Below are 15,775 nucleotides of genomic sequence, written 5' to 3'. Positions count from 1 at the left end.
TAGCAGAATACAAGATTAACTCAAAAAAAAAAATCAGTAGCCCTCCTGTACACAGATGATAAAAGGGTTGGGAAAGGAATCAGAGAAACAACACCCTTTACAATAGCCACAAATAACATAAAATATCTTGGAGTAACTCTAACCAAACAAGAGAAAGCCCTGCATGACAAGAACTTTAAATCTTTGAAGAAAGAAGTTGATAAAGACACCAGAAAATAGAAAGATCTCCCATGCTCTTGGGTAGGTAGAATTAGCATAGTAAAAATGGCAATCTTAACAAAAGTAATCTACAGATTCAATGCAATTCCCATCAAAATCCCAGTAAATTCTTGACAAACCTCGAAAGAACAATACTCAACTTCATATGGAAAAAACATAAAACCCAGGATAGCCAAAACCATCGTGAACAATAAAGGAACTTCTGGAGGCATCATAATCCCTTTCAAATTCTACTACAAGCCGGGTGATGGTGGCGCACGCCTTTAATCCCAGCACTCGGGAGGCAGAGGCAGGCGGATCTCTGTGAGTTTGAGACCAGCCTGGTCTACAGGGCTAGTTCCAGGACAGGCTCCAAAGCCACAGAGAAACCCTGTCTCGAAAAACCAAAAAAAAAAAAATTCTACTACAAAGCTACAATGCTGAAAACAACCTGGTATTGGCATAAAAACAGACAGGAGGACCAATGGAACTGAATCAAAGATCCAGATATCAATCCACACACCTACAAACACCTGATTTTTTAAAAAATATTTATTTATTATGTATACAATATTCTTTCTGCGTGTATGCCTGAAGGCCAGAAGAGGGCACCAGACCTCATTACAGATGGTTGTGAGCCACCATGTGGTTGCCGGGAATTGAACTCAGGTCCTCTGGAAGAGCAGCAGGCAATGCTCTTAACCACTGAGCCATCTCTCCAGCCCCAAAACACCTGATTTTTGAAAAGAAGCAAAAAATATAAAATGGGAAAAAGAAAGCATATTCAACAAATGGTGCTGGCATTACTGGATATCAACCTGTAGAAGAATGAAAATAGATCTGTATCCATCACTATGTACAAAACTCAAGTCCAAATGGATAAAAGACCTCAACATAAAACCAACCACATTGAACCTTATAGAAGAGAAAAAGGGAAGTATACTTCCTAAATATAACCCCGGTATCACAGACACTGAGAGAAACAATTAATAAATGGGACCTCCTGAAACTGAGAAGCTTCTGTAAAGCAAAGGACATGGTCAACAAGATAAAACGGCAGCCTATGGAATGGGAAAAGATCTTCACCAACCCCACATCAGACAGAGGGCTGATCACCAAAATGTACAAGGAACTCAAGAAATTGGTAATCAAAAGGACAGATAATCCAAAAAAGAAAAAAAATGGGCAACAGACCTAAACAGAGAACTCTCAACAGAGGAATCTAAAATGGCTGAATGACACTTAAGGAAATGCTCAGCATCCTTAGTCATCAGAGAAATGCAAATCAAAACAACTCTGAGATTCCATCTTACACCTGTAAGAATGGCCAAGATCAAAAACACTGATGACAACTTATGCCGGAGAGGATGTGGGGGTAAAGGGAACACCCTTCCATTGCTGGTGGGAATCCAAACTGGTACAGCCCCTTTAGATTTCAGTATGGCAATTTCTCAGAAAATTAGGAAACAACCTACCTCAAGACCCAGCAATACCACTTTTGGGTATATATCCAAAGGATGCTCAATTGTGCCACAAGGACATGTGCTCAACTATGTTCATGCCCCTCAACCAAAGAATGGATAAGGAAAATGTGGTACATTTACACAATGGAGTGCTACAAAGCAGAGAAAAATAGACATTGAAATTTGCAGGCAAATGGATGGAGCTAGAAAACATCATATTGAGTGAGGTAACCCAGACCCAGAAAGACAAATATCATATGTACTCACTCATAAATAACTTTTAAACATACAGCAAAAAAAAAAAGAGCAGCCTACAATTCACAATCCCAGAGAACCTAGACAACAATGAGGACCCTAAGAGAAACATACATAAATCTAATCTACATGGGAAGTAGAAAAACACAAGATCTCCTGAGTAAATTGGGAACATGGGGAACATGGGAGAGGGTAGGAGGGGAGGGGAGAAGAAAGGAAGGAAGCAGAGGAAAATATATTGCTTAACAAAAACAATAAATTAAAAAATTACAAGTTAATAAAAAATAATTGATTTGACATAGGGATCAAATTGCTGAGATTATACAGAATTCATTTGTTATGACCATATAATATATGTATAAGGAGCACAAAAAAGAGCACAACAGGACAGTTTTGTTCTTTAGTCAGTTTTGACCACCTGCTTGTGTCTCCAGCTCAAAGGGACAAAGCAGTTCTCTACTCAGGAGCCCATGTGTAAGAGGTTGTATTAACAATTGAGTCTGTGAGGGATGGCACGTGTCTTTAATGATTTGCAGTCTGATTACCACATCCAGAACATCCACCTTCATCTTACAACATAGGACCAACTTTCTAGCTGTCTTCTTCCCATCCTTCTGGTGTAGTGGAAGGGATGTGGGCAATGGAGTTAGATGAGATGCCTTGGACTGTGGGCCCTTACGAAGAGGTTCTGTAAGCTGACCCTTTCTTCACTATGTAGTGGGGGAGTGGGGCGGCAGAGAACCAATGAATAGACAAACAGCTTTTCCAGGGCATTGTGAAAATTGGATGCAAAATGTTCAACACTTCCTGTATGCTGACTTTACAACCAGGTGCAAGGCAGGCAAAACCATACTTCTTGGGAGCCTCTGTTGGAGGAGGGAATACCACATGAGCACCCATGAAGCCATGAAGGCTGTTGGACAGGAACGTTCGAGTGAACACTGCCTCACCTCCCAGACATCTTTGTGTAAACACCTGTTCTGAGAGCTACTTGGAGTACACTTGGTAGGCCGCATCTGACTGATAGCCCCAGGGATGGTCTCTGCTGTGCACTCAACCAGAGGTGGCCCTGGAAAGGTTCCGTATAAAGACAGATCAATACAAGTTGACAAGGGTCTGGCTATCCAAGGCCCAAGTCAAAGCAGCTCTGAAGGACCAATGTAACTGCAATCTAACTGCATGTCATTAGGCCCAGGATAGTAGTTCTACGGCAGGTGTCTCTGGAGATAGGCGATGTGGAGTAGGAAGAGTCTTCTACTCCGAGTCAAGACCTGAGTAACCAGCAGTCAGCCTTTGGGCAGGGCAACACTCTTGGTGAAATGATCAGAGGAAGGAGCAAGAATGGCCTTCAGAGGAGCCAGGAAGAAAGGGAAAGAGGAAGAGTAGATGGAGAAAGGATTGGAGAACAGGACCTATGCCAGAGCAAGAACTTTAGATTCTAAGCTGGGGGTACTGATTTGACTGGTTTAAGGCCCTCCTCAGGCTGGAGACTGCAGATGGAATTAGAGAAGCAGGTGGGAATAGAGCAAGAATCTAGACTTTGGGCAATGGTGGACAGAAGCGGGGGGGGGGGGGGGGTGTACTGGGAGTGATGGCAGACAAAAACAGGGGGGACTGTGGGCGATGGTGGACAGAAGCGGTCAGATGTGCCTTCTGAGGCGTTCTCACTGGTCCTGGTGGTTAACGGGCTAATGGAGGGTAGAGTGAAGGCATCAGGGCTCCTGGACTGAGCGTGTGAAAGGCAGACTGGGTTAGCCTATGAAGAAAGCTCCCAGCTGGTTCACTCACTGATGGCAAGAGTTTCCTTCACCGTGCTGTTCATGTGGTTTGTGTAACCTGGCACCAGGCTTAATATTTGTAGGGGGTTTCCGGTGAAGATGGCCATTGCCAAAAGGACCTGGTCTCCAGTCTTCCAAACCTGCAAGTCTTCCAGATAGCAGAGACTACTTTGCTCGCAGAGAAACACAGGGGTGACGGCAGTGGAGCTGAGTCTTCTCTTGGAACTGCTCCTCAGCAGTAAGACTCTAGAGCCTGGGCTCTACCTGTCCTCTTGGTTCTGGGCACGGAGCTTGAGAGAACGAGTAGAGACTTCACGAGAAAGGGCTGATTATAAGCCAGTTCTTGTCTGTGCTGCCTGACCTGGATTTGCCTTTCATTGGATTTGACTAGTATTTGCTTGCTCAATATCTGTTTTGCATGGCTTCTGAGGGATGCTCATGAGAGTTAGGCCAAGTGGTCTATGGTGACAGTATTTGTGCATATTATACACCTGGATCAAGCAAGACTCCCAGCCACAGCCTGCTGTTGTCCTCCTAGACACCTGAGCCTCACTTAGCAACCCTTGTTATCTGCTGCTCGGTGAGGCAATGTTTTGATTCTCACACTGCATTTGATATTGCATAAGAACTTCATCTCTTCCTAGCCCTTGTCTCGAAAGCTCTGCTTCTTCCTTCCCTGCATTTTATATTTTGCGTTCTGTATTTAAGTGATCAAACTTTAAGTGTATTTAAGGTTGAGTTGTGAGATTCAGTTATCTGTGTCACCCTCCAAACCTTCTGTGGTCTAAGGATCAACCCCAGGGCGTGCTAAGCAGTCCTACCTGAGCCAGCCACATCCTAGGTTTAGACTTATATTTTGCCCAAGAATATCCAAAAGCTGCAGTGCCATTTGAAGGGCTGTCCCCCCGCCCCCCACTGAATAGCTTTTATACCTTTGTCAGTCGGTTGAACATAGTTATTGTGGATTTATTATTCTGCCCCTTTGATCTCTGAGCCTCCTTCTTCAAACACCATACAGCCTTGATAACTGTAGCTAAGCAGTAAGCCTTGTGGGTGGAGCAACTCTTCCCACTTTGTTCTTTCTCAAGAGTGTGTCAGCTACTCTAGCTCTTGCCATACAGACTCGGTGACAAGTTGTCTATGTCTGTTAAATGCCTTGCTGGAATCTTGATAGAAATTAGGCTAGTCTAGGTGGAATTATTAATTTCATTTCCAGATTGTTCATTGCTTCTATATAGAAATACAGTTGACAGCTTATGTGTCCTAAAACATTGCTGGATTCTTTAGCGCTAATAGCTGTTTTCTGTATTCCTTGAGGACGTCTTCATACAGGATTGGGTCTTGCTTTCCACTCCAGACATCTGTTTGTTTTCTCACCTGATTGCTCTGGCCTAGAATCTCTAGTGCAGTGCTCATTAGAAGTGATTTGTGCTTTCTTCCGTTCTTATCTTGGGACAAAAGCATTCTTTTTTAACCCTGTGATGTGAACAAAGAAAACCATATAACCACCATGTAAGATTAAAAAAGGAAAACCATACACACACCATGAAGATCCAAGAGAGGGGAGGTTGGATGAAGACCATTTAGTTAGATGGGTCCACTGGGGCCAGGAAGTTCATTGGTTCCAGTAGATGAACTGCCTGCAGAAGAAGGCAGGCTTGGTGTTACTGACTTAGCATGGTTTTGTTGTGCCTTCTGATGGAGAAGATCTGTTCTCTCTTCACCATCCCTCCAGGAGGGACAGCACGGAGCCCTCCAGAGCAGCTGCCAACACAGGCTGCATCTCTGCCCCATCACTCTGGCCTGGAGTTGGCGGGGAAGAGGCAAGAGGTCTTTCCCACCATTCAAGAAGAGAACTCCAAGACCAAGCCTGTGGCACACATTCTGAGGCAGCTGTTACCCTCCAGGGCCTTGCAGGCCTCCTTCCTGCATTAACCTGACCTTCCCATGCTCCTTCCTAGTTAACCCATTCATATGTTGTGTGCACTTGAATACCTCGTGAGGCACTGAAAAGTCCAGCATGGACTAAGAGGACCATATTCAGTAGACGTTTGTCACTTACAGCAGAAAATGAATCTCAAGTAAACTTCGTGGGCAGTGTGAGCTCTGTGGTAAAAGAGCCATTGCTGTGCTCACTCAAGAACCAACAGCTCATCTAAGTGTGGGTAGCTCTGGGACGGGTAGCTAGAGACCTACTATCAAGGAGATTGCACACAGGGAGCATAGTCAAGTTGTGATACATGAGATTTTTGCCTTTAATCCCTCTAACACTTAAGAAGCTGAGGCAGGAGGAACAAGAGTTTGAAGCCACCCTGGACTGTATAGTGAGAGCCTGCTTAAACACACACACACACACACACACGAACACAACTCCCCAGAGTAAGGTTTCCCGAGGGGTGTAGCCCTTGAAAGGTGTCTCAGTTAGGGTTTTTACTGCTGTAATCAAACATCACGACCAAAAAGCAAGCTGGGGAGGAAAGGGTTTATTCAGTTTACACTTCCACATGGCTGTTCATCATCAAAGGAAGTCAGGGCAGGAACTCAAACAGGGCAGGAACCTGGAGGCAGGAGCTGATGCAGAGGATGTGGAGGGGGTGCTGCTTACACTGGCTTACATCCCCTGGCTTGATCATCCTGCTTTCTTTTAGAACCCAGGACCAGCAGCCCAGGGATGGCACCACCCACCATGGGTTGGGCCCTCTTACACTGCTCACTAACTGAAAAAATGCCTTACAGCTGGATCTCATGGAGGTATTTCCTCAACTGAGGATCCTTCCTCTCTGATTACTCTAGCTTGTGTCAAGTTAACACACAAAACCAACCAGTACAACTGACCCCTTGTTGACTTGACACACAAATACATACTATCACGCCACAGCCCTTTCTTTCTTATTCATCCCCAAGATCTCATGTTAAAAACATAAATAACGGGGCTGGAGAGATGGCTCAGAGGTTAAGAGCATTGCCTGCTCTTCCAAAGGTCCTGAGTTCAATTCCCAGCAACCACATGATGGCTCACAACCATCTATAATGGGGTCTGGTGCCCTTTTCTGGCCTGCAGACATACACACAGACAGAATATTGTATACATAATAAATAAAATAAATAAATATTAAATGTTTTTTTAAAAAAAACATAAATAACTTGGAATGTTCCACAATTTCAAACACATCGAAATTTCAGTACCTTTAAAATAGCCAGTCTCTTTTAAAATCCAAAATCTTTTTTTAAAAAATATTTATTTATTATGTATACAATATTCTGTCTGTGTGTATGCCTGCAGGCCAGAAGAGGGCACCAGACCCCATTACAGATGGTTGTGAGCCACCATGTGGTTGCTGGGAATTGAACTCAGGACCTTTGGAAGAGCAGGCAATGCTCTCAACCTCTGAGCCATCTCTCCAGCCCCAAAATCTTTTAAAAGTCAAAGTCTCTCAACTGCGGGCTCTAGTAAAATACTTTCTTATTTCAAGAGGGAAAAAAAACCAGGGTACAGTCACAAATCAAAGCAAAGCAAAACCGAATTCCAACCGTCCAATGTCTGGGATCCACTACAATCTTCAGGACTCCTCCAAAGGGCTGGGATCACTTTTCCGGCTCCACTCTCTACGGCACACATAGCCTGTCTTCTGCTGCTGTTCTTGGTGCTCATTCCATGGTCCTGGCATCTCCAAAACTCAGGGGTCTTCTCCTGCCACTGGGCTGCACCTCCGCCAATAGCCTCTCACAGGCTCTCTTCATGGTGCTGAGCCTCCACTTCTTTGCATGACCCCTTCCGTCTTGGGCCTTCAACTGCCACTGAGGCTGCACCTTCACCAGTAACCTCTCCTGGCCTCTCACATTGCCGAGCATCAGTTGTTTTCCCATGACCCCTTCATGCCTTCCAAACCAGTACCACCTAGGTAACTCTAGCATATAACCAGGTCCAGCTGCCAGTGCGAGGTACAACCGTGGCACGTCTGGAGCACAGAGCCATCTCTGTGCTCTCAAGACACCCTTCCCTGAAGATTTCACTCAGTGATGCTGGTCTCTTCTGAATTACCGCTCGTTTCTTAGCTCCAGCCAACCAACACCAGTTGCCCCACTAACACAAAGGTTTCACTTCAGGGGTGCTGCTAGCTTATTGATCATGGCTGACTCTTCAGTCCCAGCTGACCAGAAAGCTCCAGATTCTCCCATCTCCACCTCCGCAATGCGAAGATTACAGAAGTACACTGCTGCCCTGGGTTCCAGGGACTGAATGTGGATCCTTACGCTTATGAAGCAAACACAATAGAATTACCTCCCCAGGCCCTATATGAGGCTTGGACAGACAACTGACAAGACTTTGAGGACACCTTCCAGCAGTGATGCCCCATGTGTACATGACTCACTTGAGAACTTCCAAACAGGTGGTCTATTTCAGTGGGCCGGGGTGAGGGTTTGATTCAGCCTTGCTGAGAAGCGAAGAGGATCCTGCAGACCCTGCGGTCACAGTATGAAGAGCCACTCGGTAGAGAGCACCTGATATGAACTGGCTGGAGAATAGTGAGTGAGAAGAGCTGGGGAAGGAGGGAGAGGCCAGATTGAACTGAAGAGTTTGAATTATATTTGGCAAACAACATGACTTCTGGAGGTATTTGGGTCATGAAGTGAGCCAAGCCTGGAAATGACTCAATAGACGACAGCAAGGACAACTCAGAAATTTATTATTCACCCACTCACCCATCCATCCATACACTTGCATGCCATCTCTACCCACTATTAACATATTCTGGGGGAAAGATGAAGAGGACCTGGCCTTTTCCCCAAGGGATGTCAGGGCCTGGATCAATGAGTCACATTGTGTAAGCAGGGTTGTCGGCACAGGTATAGCATGAATTCTAATTGGTATTAATAACAAAAGCCCAGAGTCAGATATAGGGGTTAATGCTGAAGATCAGAGAAGCAGAGTGGCTCTTACCTTTACCAATGCTCAGACCAAAGGGGCGATCCTGTCCTCGGACTGCTTCCTTAGACTGCATCCTCAGACTGACCGCTTCCTCAGACTGCTTCAGTCTGACTGCACTGAGCTCCTATCTCTTCCCGCCTTACACAAGCACCCATCATGCAGCATTGTGGACTCTGAGACAAAGGAGGCATAAGCTAAGTGCTGTGGACATTCCAAGAAAGGAAACCGCACATCTAAGGGGGTGGGAAGAGGCCCCTTGAAGGAGGGAACTTGGAGACCTGTCTTGGGAAGTTTCAAAGAACAGTGAGGGCCTGGCACAGGCACTAAAGCTACAGAGAAACCCTGTCTCGAAAAACAAAACAAAACAAAACAAACAAAAACAAAACAAAAAACTAGTGAGATATATTTGGGTAAAAAAGAGTCCAGTTAAAACATCCCAGAGGGTGAGGCAGACAATGGGAAAAGAAGGGAAAAGAATGCTTTCAGGAGTTTAGAATTGTTAAAGATGGAGATGAAGAGAACCGGCTGTGGGGCCAGAGGGGCGTACTAGTCAGGGTCCTGTCTGCAAGTAACAAAACCGGTTCACCTGATGTCGGGGTGCGGGTGGCTCAGCAGCTCATTGGTGACAAGCCTTAGCAGGTGCTTAACATCATACCCTGTCCCCCTCTCTCTGAGGATTGTCTCCGAGATGGAAGGGTGGAGTCAGTTGTCTTAGTTAGGATTATTATTGCTGTGATAAAATACTATGGCCAAAAAGAAGTGGGAGAGGAAAGGGTTCATTTGGTTTACACTTCCTCTTTGCTGTGCATCACCAAGGGAAGTCAGGACAGGAACACTAGCCTCCCCTCACCAATCACTAATTAAGAAAATGCCCAGAGCCGGGCGGTGGTGGCACACGCCTTTAATCCCAGCACTTGGGAGGCAGAGGCAGGCGGATCTCTGTGAGTTTGAGACCAGCCTGGTCTACAAGAGCTAGTTCCAGGACAGGCTCCAAAGCCATAGTGAAACCCTGTCTCGAAAAACCAAAAAAAAAAAAAAAAAAAAAAAAAAGAAAGAAAGAAAAAGAAAATGCCCTACAGGCTTGCCTATGGCCAATCTTATAGAGACATTTTCTCAATTGCTGTAGCTTGTGTCAAGGTGACCTAAAACTAGCCCACGCGTCAGTGAAGGTGAGTTATCCACTCTCAGAGGATCTGCGGCATTTCCACATCCCTGCCTGTGCAAGCATTTCACACAAATCATTCTGTGGGTTCTTCCCTATAACATAAGGAGTATTGTCTTTACCTTTAGGATGAGGCAAGTTGAGCATAAAGAGATTTGGTGGCTTGCCCAGGGTGACCCAGCTACCAGGCACTGGAGCGTCAAGCAGAGCTGTCTTTTGGGAGTAAAAATACAGGAGACTGACCTAGAAGGAGGTAGGCCCAGGCTACTAAAGAGAATCTTGGCAGGGCCAGGCCCAAGTCCAAGGGAGTCAAAGAGCTGGGAAGACAAAGTCATGTGATCTGCAGGGCTCTGATGCAGATGTGACATCAGTAGAGGCAGATGCTGGGCTGGGAGAGACCATACATTGAAGGGACTAGGCAGAAAAGTAGGACAGTGTGCAAGGAACAGTTAGTGTTCCATGTGCTCCCGGAACAGCAAACTCCTGGGACATGGAATCAGGAGAGAGGTCAGAAAATCCTAGCAAGACTGGAGCTTGGAGACACAGGAGAGCACGAGCCAGGAACAGAAGTGAAGGCTGTGTATACCCAATGCCTTAGTGTGTGATTGAGGCCAAGTGGTATACCCAGAAAAGGCTGTAGGAGACCCCAAAGGAGAGAGGGAAAGAGTACTAACCGTGGAAGGCATGAGGAGGACAGAGCAGGATTGTAGCACAGAAGCCTGCAGTCCCTGGACACTGCTCAGTGGTCCATCCGGGACAAACACCCTCTGTAAACACGCTCTTTCTGTCTTTCTGCCTGCTGTGGTTTCTGGGTGTCCTCCATTTATTCACATGTTGGAATTATAATTCTTCAATGGGCCAGTGTTGAGAGGCGGGGCCTCCTGGGATTAGGTTAACGGCTTCCTTACAGGAGAGACTTCTCTGCAGGACTGATCAGTCACTACCCAAAGCAGGCTATGGAAGGTCCTATCTTCCTTTTGTTTTATGCCGGGAGATATTACTAATGGTACGATGCTAGCGGACTTCCTAGACTCCAAAACTATGACCTTAAATCAATTTTCCTTATAAACAACCCAATTTCAGGTATTCTATTAGAGCAACAACAACAAAACTAAATAAAGCCAGGCACTGTAGTGCATTCTTGCAGTCCTAGCTATTAGGGAGCAGACACGAGAGGACTGCTTGAGCCCGGAAGTCGGAAACTATTCTAGACAACATAGTAAAACTATGTCTCAGAAAGAGTAGGGGTTGGGGGTGGGAAGACGGCTCAGCTGGAAAAGTGCCCGCTGTACAAGCCTGAGGACCTGAGTTCAGATTCCAAGCACCCAGACTAAAGGTGTTTGTAAACCTTAGCACTATAGGCGTGTGTTTGGGGGTGCAGGTGTGGGTGGGCTGTGGGGGTGCAGAGATATGCAGTTCCCCAGAGCTGTCTAGCTAATCTGTGAACTTTAGGCTCAGTGAGAGACTGTCTCAAAATACACTGTGGAGAATGATTGAAGAAGACACCAGGCGTCTGCCTCTGGACTCCTCACATCCTCATACACACAGAGAGAGCCTAAGTCAGAGAGGCGTTTGTGGAAGGGCAGACTGAGGTGATGTGAGGTGAAGAACGGTAAATGATCTGTAAAGGCAGAGAGAGGCTAGCGGGCAAAGGTGACACCAGAAACAGGAGCCTCGGCTGGGACTGTCAGAGGCCCTGTGGGAGTGTGTGTACTGGAACAGGGCACGAGGTATCGCTAACTACAAGGGGGCTGGGTGTGAAGGGAGTTTTCAGATACACTGCCCAGAGAATCATGGGGGTCGAATTCCTCAGTCTGCAAGGCTCATCTAATAAAGGACCACACACTGGTTGCTTGAGCCACGAAACCAAGCCTAGTAGCTCTAAAAGCTGTCAGTCCAAGGTCAAGGCGCCTGGGGCTGGGTCCTGTGGCAGCCCCTTTGCTTTGTTCAGGGTTTACTCAGCCTGAGAAGGGAGGCCTCTGGTGTGTCTTCCTCTTCCTTTTTATTTAATTTAATTAATGCATTTATTCCTCTGTACGTGTGTGCACACACCTTGTTTATAGAGACAGCATCTGTCATGGAGCCTGGAACTCACCAAGTCAGCCAGTATGCCCCAGGGATCCTTTTATCTCCTCCCCTCTCCCCTCACCAGTGCTAGACTGACTTTTACTTGGGTGCTGGGGATTTGAACTCAGGTCCTCAAGCTTGTGCAGCCACCACTTTACTGACTGAGCCATCTCCCCAACCCCACTTCCTCCTCCTATAAAGACACCAATATTCAGTTATGGTCCCATCTTCATGACCTCTTTTAACCTTAATTACCCTTATGGCCTCATCTTCAATACAGTCACACTGGGAACAGGGACATCAAAGGACACATTCATCCTATAACAAGAACCATGTAGTTCAGGTCCTTATTTTACAAATGAGTACACCAAGGGTTAGGAGGAGGTTAAGGGATTTGCACAAGGCCACACAGCTGAGGGGACCCAATCAAAACTTGGACAGGCAATCAATGCCTTCAGCTATTGTGGTATGAATGGAGACCCCCCACCTGCAGCAAGGAACCAGTCTGTTGACCTGAAACCACAGTAGAGGGGAACAGGCCTATCCTGAAATCTGAGAAAGATTCGCCTGGACTTTCTGTTTTAAAAAGATGTGTCATTGGAATGTAGGGAGGGTGGCAGTTGTGCGGGTTCCTTTGAAAAGGAATGAGCAGTTTCATAACTGCTCAGAGATGCTTGTAGACTTGGTTTTCTATGTTGGTGATGGAAGCCTTGAACGCAGGAGCCTTGCCAGGAGGAAACAGAAGGAGAAAAAATAATCTACCCCTGTGTTCTAGCTTTGGCTCAACAGCCCAACCTTGGGGGTGTGGGCAGGGACCAGCTACAGCTGTTTGCCTTGGTTGGGTAACGCAGATAAGTGGCCCTTTCTGTTTGTGTTTGCCCATAGGGGGCCAAGTTTTGGTGAGGAAGGTCAAGTCCGGAGCATGTAGAAGGAGTTAGGGAGCTGGTAACCAGGCCAGGGTCTGTCCATGAGTGATGCAAGAGACATACATCCAGCTAGGGTCTGGCCTCTCTATGGGACTACTGTTTGTCTACTCACAAGGACCTCTCAGCAGTGACCCCTGACCTTCCTGTACTGATTCAGTCCAAGGGTTTAGACTTTTATTTTTTTGTAGGAAATTTTTATTTTTTTTAAAAAAATGTATCAAAAATAAAGCAAGAGAAAATATATTAAAATACAAATTTAGACAATGCCCTTCAGAACCGCAGGGACATCATGTAGGAAAATAAGGGCTTGGGAGACCCACCCTGCCTATGTAACACTAGCTGCTGGCCTCGTAAAGAGTCACTCCCAACAGGAATCGGAAGAATGTGGTTTCGGGAGAAGCCACAGCGTGATACAGCACTTTGCTAGCGCATTCTTTTCACAGCCTCGTGGTGACCTTTGCTCACCATTCCCTGACTTCGTCTGATAAAGCCATGCCCCCTTTGAAAGCTGGGAGAAGGAAGTAGGAAATGGGGCTAACAGTTTCTACTATTATACCTCCACTAGCGCCACCTGCCCTGCATAGTTCAAAGATGCAGCCCCTACACACCTTAGCACTATACACACACACACACACACACACACACACACACACACACACACACACACACACATTTACAAAACATAAATCTGTGCTGGGAACCTGTCTTAGCTCTCTGTGACCCCCTGGACTCCTTGCTTCAGCCAGCTCGTACCTGCAGGAAGCCTTATGTCTGCCACGCTGCAGGATGGAGGTGCAGCCCTGCAGGAGCTGAAGCTGCCAGAATGGTGCTGTCTTCTAGCGCCCCCGAAGTGATTGCAAGGGAGAAAGGAGTGTTGTTTTTTCCCGTGACCACAGGGCCACAGGTGTGATTTCTGCTCCCACTGTTTCCAGGGACAACTTTTGGTTGCAGGCTGTCTGTTTGCATGTGGTCAGTGGGTCAAAGGCCCTCACTCCAGTTTACTCTAGAAATGAGAATTCAGTGGTTTTACAGAAGAGCCATTTCTGCAGGCAGTGCAGAGTCTGTTCCTGCCTATGGTGTTGCATTGTGAATGTGGGATCTGGGCAGGTGCCGCACCACTCTGCTGGCATCTGTGAGCAGGTGGTGAGGTGGATGTGGACTGCAGGGGGAGAGTGTAACCTCTTCAAGTTCACACTTTGGTTTTGTTGTTGTTGCTATGGATTGTTTGTTTTTCTATTTGTTGTTTGAGAGAGGGTCTCAGTCTATAGCCCAAGCTGGCCCCAAACTCACAGCAATCCTCCTGCCTCAGCCTCCTGAGTCTGAGGATTAGAGGCCTACCAATACTTCCTACCTTTTTTTCTTTTTTCCTTTTTTTTATTTTATTTTTCGAGACAGGGTGTCTCTGTGTAGCTTTGGAGCCTGTCCTGGAACTCACTCTGTAGAGCAGCCTGGCCTCGAACTCACAAAGATCGCCTGCCTCTACCTCCTGAGTGCTGGGATTAAAGGCGTGGGCCACCACTCCCCGACTTTTTCTTTTTTTCTTTCTTACCTCTTATAATTAGCTCTTGTATGCTTTTCATTAACATCACACCCAGATGGGTACAGGAGAGTGGATGATACAACCCACCTGGTCATTTGACCTCGGTGTGTCCATGGAAACTAAATAACACTGTGGAAACGGTGTGTCCCAGGGCATCTTCATTCTGCCTGGCAATTTAAAGGTCTAGATAAAGGATGAGTGCCAAGGAGTCTGATGGCTGGGCTGTGCCCTGTCATTCACTGTCTCTGTCACCTTGGAAGATCTTCACTTCACAGGTTCTTCAATGGAGAAAATAAGGGGTCACCTCACCGCCTGTCAAGAGAGTTGGTTTGGAGAGTCCACTTAGGGCCGCAGGACCATTGACAATGTCCCTGGTGTGTAGACAGCGTATGCTCACCCCCTTGACTGTCAATTGCACCCCTCACTCGCCTGACCTGGCCTTGCCCAGCCAAGGTGGAATCCTGATAAAGTTGGCTTTTCTTGGGTAATGAGAACAGTGAGTCTGCACTCAACAGGCCGTTGGGAGGGAGGGACGGCACTCTCAGCCACTCTCAGTCATGGGGACCTGGCTTTAGTACCATTTTATCTCCAGGAGGCTTCATTTCGTTTCTGGCCTGACCTGTAAGTCCCATTGGGTGGGCCTGGTCACTCCATCTGAGGACCTCCTCCAGTGGCCCCAGGCAGCCCTGAGGCCGAGGCCTGATGGGGAGAGAGGACGGAGGTGTAGCAGATGGGAGATGAAAGGCTGTAGAGGGAGGCAGTGAAGGCTGGTAATTGCTGGTTTGAACTCCTAGCCAGGACCCAGCGGGGTCTCCCTGGAGCTTCACCCTTTGCCAGAGAATGCACTGCTCCTGGCAAAGGGCCTCAGAATGGAATGTTCTGGGGCCAGCAGGTGTGAAGCAACTGCTACAAATGCTTGCTCAGTGATGTCAGAGGTCAGGGCTGGAAGGAGGCCAGACTCACAAAAGTGAAGGTTGACTGTGTCAACCCAGTTTCCCTCCCTCCCCTCCAGTCCCTCTGCTGCTCTTTTCATCATTGTTTGGTGAAGCTTTCTGTTTCTGACAAGGTCTCACTGTGCTGACCTTGAACTTTCAAACTCAGATTGCTTACCTCAGGCTTCCCGGTGTCTGAGGATGAGAGGCCTGCCCTGCAGAGCCCAGCTCTATGCCCTCATTCATGGTTCTCATCTCCCTCCTCTCCCTGAGATTAAACGATTTCCTTAGGAAGTGAGTGTGTTTAGACTTCTATCTTCTTTCGTTCTTTCTTTCTTCTTCTTCTTCTTCTTCTTCTTCTTCTTCTTCTTCTTCTTCTTCTTCTTCTTCTTCTTCTTCTTCTTCTTCTTCTTCTCTTCCTCCTCCTCCTCCTTCTCCTCCTCCTCCTCCTCCTTCTCCTCCTCCTCCTCTTCTTCTTCTTCTTCCTCCTCCTTCCCCCCTTTCTCTCTTTATCTCTCTTTCTC

The 15,775-nt window shown here is 46.8% G+C and overlaps 1 long non-coding RNA gene across 2 annotated transcripts; it reads right to left on the bottom strand.

Moving 5' to 3' along the window:
* Positions 1-2,654: 2,654 nt before the first annotated feature.
* On the bottom strand, positions 2,655-13,640 carry LOC142848934 (uncharacterized). Of its 2 annotated transcripts, XR_012910494.1 has the most exons (4): positions 13,533-13,640; positions 8,637-8,797; positions 5,072-5,170; positions 2,655-2,985 (listed from the first exon to the last, which is right to left on the bottom strand). It is a non-coding gene; the product is annotated as an uncharacterized LOC142848934 (long non-coding RNA). The 2 variants fall into 2 exon arrangements; XR_012910493.1 differs by lacking the exon at positions 2,655-2,985 and having other exon boundaries at positions 4,883-5,170.
* Positions 13,641-15,775: the final 2,135 nt, after the last annotated feature.

Source organism: Microtus pennsylvanicus, chromosome 4, assembly GCF_037038515.1.
Source record: "Microtus pennsylvanicus isolate mMicPen1 chromosome 4, mMicPen1.hap1, whole genome shotgun sequence".
Lineage (NCBI taxonomy): Eukaryota > Metazoa > Chordata > Mammalia > Rodentia > Cricetidae > Microtus > Microtus pennsylvanicus.
This window is presented reverse-complemented; position numbering and strand designations above follow the sequence as displayed.